The sequence below is a fragment of the Sardina pilchardus genome, chromosome 5, assembly GCF_963854185.1.
Source record: "Sardina pilchardus chromosome 5, fSarPil1.1, whole genome shotgun sequence".
Classification (NCBI taxonomy): domain Eukaryota; kingdom Metazoa; phylum Chordata; class Actinopteri; order Clupeiformes; family Clupeidae; genus Sardina; species Sardina pilchardus.
This window is the reverse complement of record NC_084998.1, coordinates 718,265-721,552: the sequence shown is the minus strand read 5'-3', so window position 1 is coordinate 721,552 and position 3,288 is coordinate 718,265.

Below are 3,288 nucleotides of genomic sequence, written 5' to 3'. Positions count from 1 at the left end.
CTCACCACATCATGCTGCCGAGTGTCGGAGGTTTCCCAGTTTGGGTTCCAGGCCTCAAAGTTCACCGTCTGTACCAAAACAAGTGCACAAAGCAGCAAGTGAAAAGGAGGCCTTTTGTGTGTGTGTGTGTGTGTGTAATGCTTTTTTGATCCCGTGAGGGAAATTCGTTTCTCTGCATTTAACCCAATTTAACCGAATTAGTGAACACACACAGCACACAGTGAGGTGAATCACACATTAACCTGGAGCAGTGAGCTGCCTTCCCAACCAGCGGCGCTCGGGGAGCAGTGAGGGGTTAGGTGCCTTGCTCAAGGGCACTTCAGCCGTGGACTGGTCGGGGATCGAACCGGCAACCCTCCGGCTCCAAGTCCGAAGCCCTAACCAGTAGGCCACGGCTGCCCCGAGACCAGTAGAGTTTAGAGCTGAGTTCTCTCTTAACCTTGAGAGGAACCACGCTTTGCTACCACCATGAATGCGTTAGGTATGGAGCATGCACAACATATCAGTGGTTGCATAACACATGATAACATCAACAACATTTTCAAAGTTGTCCTTTAACATTGATGTTGCAATACTAAGTACATCTGAATGCCTGTTTTCTGTGCAGCCTGTATAACACAATGACATTGAAATTACATATACTTCATCTAAACTTAACTTAATCAATTTCAATGAAACTACTTGATCAAATTAGGATATCACAGCATGAATCAGCTTCGTAAACCTAGACATTTCACTCCTGTGCAACCGATGTACATAATAAATCAAATAAATCCAGTGATTCTTTTTTTTCAGGGTGTCTCAATCAAAGCAAAAAACCCCAAATTAGCCAAATTAAAATCTGCATCTGTTCTCACTCCTCTGCCATTAGAAGGCCTCACATATGATATGACCACATTGTGCTCTACTTTGTCAGGTGTGTGTGTGTGTGTGTGTGTGTGTGTGTGTGTGTGTGTGACATTGAGCGACAGCTTCCACAGTTGAATGAATTCTAGATGAATGAATTGCATAAGCAAGATGACCACTCTCATCACCAGATAACTGTGCCATGCAAGGGTGACACACTTCCTGTCATTCACTCTCATCCACCGGAAAGGGGAGGCGACTTCGTGTCCATGGATACGTCAGGTCACTAGGGGAGCTGGCCGCCTCATAGGGAGGCGACCTCGTGTCCATGGATACGTCAGGTCACTAGGTGAGCTGGCCGCCTCATAGGGAGGCGACCTCGTGTCCATGGATACGTCAGGTCACTAGGGGAGCGCGCTCCAGACTGGACACTCCGCCACCTCACAGCAAGACGGCTGGGGCACCTGCACAGTACGCTGGTGACCCGCAATCCATTCCTGCCCCCTTCTCTCTCTCCCATTCACTTCCTGCCCCCTTCTCTCTCTCCCATTCACTTCCTGCCCCCTTCTCTCTCTCCCATTCACTTCCTGCCCCCTTCTCTCTCCCATTCACTTCCTGCCCCTGCTCTCCCATTCACTTCCTGCCCCTGCTCTCCCATTCACTTCCTGCCCCCTTCTCTCTCTCCCATTCACTTCCTGCCCCTTCTCTCTCTCCCATTCACTTCCTGCCCCCTTCTCTCTCTCCCATTCACTTCCTGCCCCTTCTCTCTCTCCCATTCACTTCCTGCCCCCTGCTCTCTCTCCCATTCACTTCCTGCCCCCTGCTCTCTCTCCCATTCACTTCCTGCCCCCTTCTCTCTCTCCCATTCACTTCCTGCCCCCTGCTCTCTCTCCCATTCACTTCCTGCCCCCTGCTCTCTCTCCCATTCACTTCCTGCCCCCTGCTCTCTCTCCCATTCACTTCCTGCCCCCGCTCTCTCTCTCCCATTCACTTCCTGCCCCCTGCTCTCTCTCCCATTCACTTCCTGCCCCTTCTCTCTCCCATTCACTTCCTGCCCCCCGCTCTCTCTCCCATTCACTTCCTGCCCCCTGCTCTCTCTCCCATTCACTTCCTGCCCCTGCTCTCTCTCCCATTCACTTCCTGCCCCCGCTCTCTCTCTCCCATTCACTTCCTGCCCCCTGCTCTCTCTCCCATTCACTTCCTGCCCCCTGCTCTCTCCCATTCACTTCCTGCCCCCTTCTCTCTCCCATTCACTTCCTGCCCCCCGCTCTCTCTCCCATTCACTTCCTGCCATTCTCCACTGTCTCTATCATTAAAGGCGTAAAAAGCCCCAAGAGATTAGAACACATGTGCTGTCCCTTAACATGGAGTGGCTCCAGTTTGTGTAACAAACAGGCTGGACTTGTCCACTCCATCACGAGCACTAAGGTGTGCAGTGCACCCCACCTGCACCTGGACACACCTCATCACGAGCACTAAGGTGTGCACCCCACCCGCACCTGGACACACCCCACCCGCACCTGGACACACCTCATCACGAGCACTAAGGTGTGCAGTGCACCCCTAATGCACCTGGACACACCTCATCACGAGCACTAAGGTGCACCTGGACACACCTCATCACGAGCACTAAGGTGCACCTGGACACACCTCACCTGCACCTGGACACACCTCATCACGAGCACTAAGGTGCACCTGGACACACCTCATCACGAGCACTAAGGTGCACCTGGACACACCTCACCTGCACCTGGACACACCTCATCACGAGCACTAAGGTGCACCTGGACACACCTCATCACGAGCACTAAGGTGCACCTGGACACACCTCACCTGCACCTGGACACACCTCATCACGAGCACTAAGGTGCACCTGGACACACCTCATCACGAGCACTAAGGTGCACCTGGACACACCTCACCTGCACCTGGACACACCTCATCATGAGCACTAAGGTGCACCTGGACACACCTCACCTGCACCTGGACACACCTCATCACGAGCACTAAGGTGTGCACCCCACCCGCACCTGGACACACCTCATTCCCGCACACAGCAAGATGTCAGCATCATCTGGGACTGTTTTAAAATCTCTACGAAAAACCATCTTTTCAGACTACAGTAGCTTGCAACAGCCATGGAGCCTGTGGAACTAATGGACTTGATCCCTCTTGTATCTTGTCTGTGTGTGTATATGTCTGTCTAATGGATTTGATCCCACTTGTATCTTTTCTGTGTGTGTGTATATGTCTGTCTAATGGACTTGATCCCACTTGTATCTTGTCTGTGTGTGTATATGTCTGTCTAATGGACTTGATCCCTCTTGTATCTTGTCTGTGTGTTTATATGTCTGTCTAATGGACTTGATCCCTCTTGTATCTTGTCTGTGTGTTTATATGTCTGTCTAATGGACTTGATCCCACTTGTATCTTTTCTGTGTG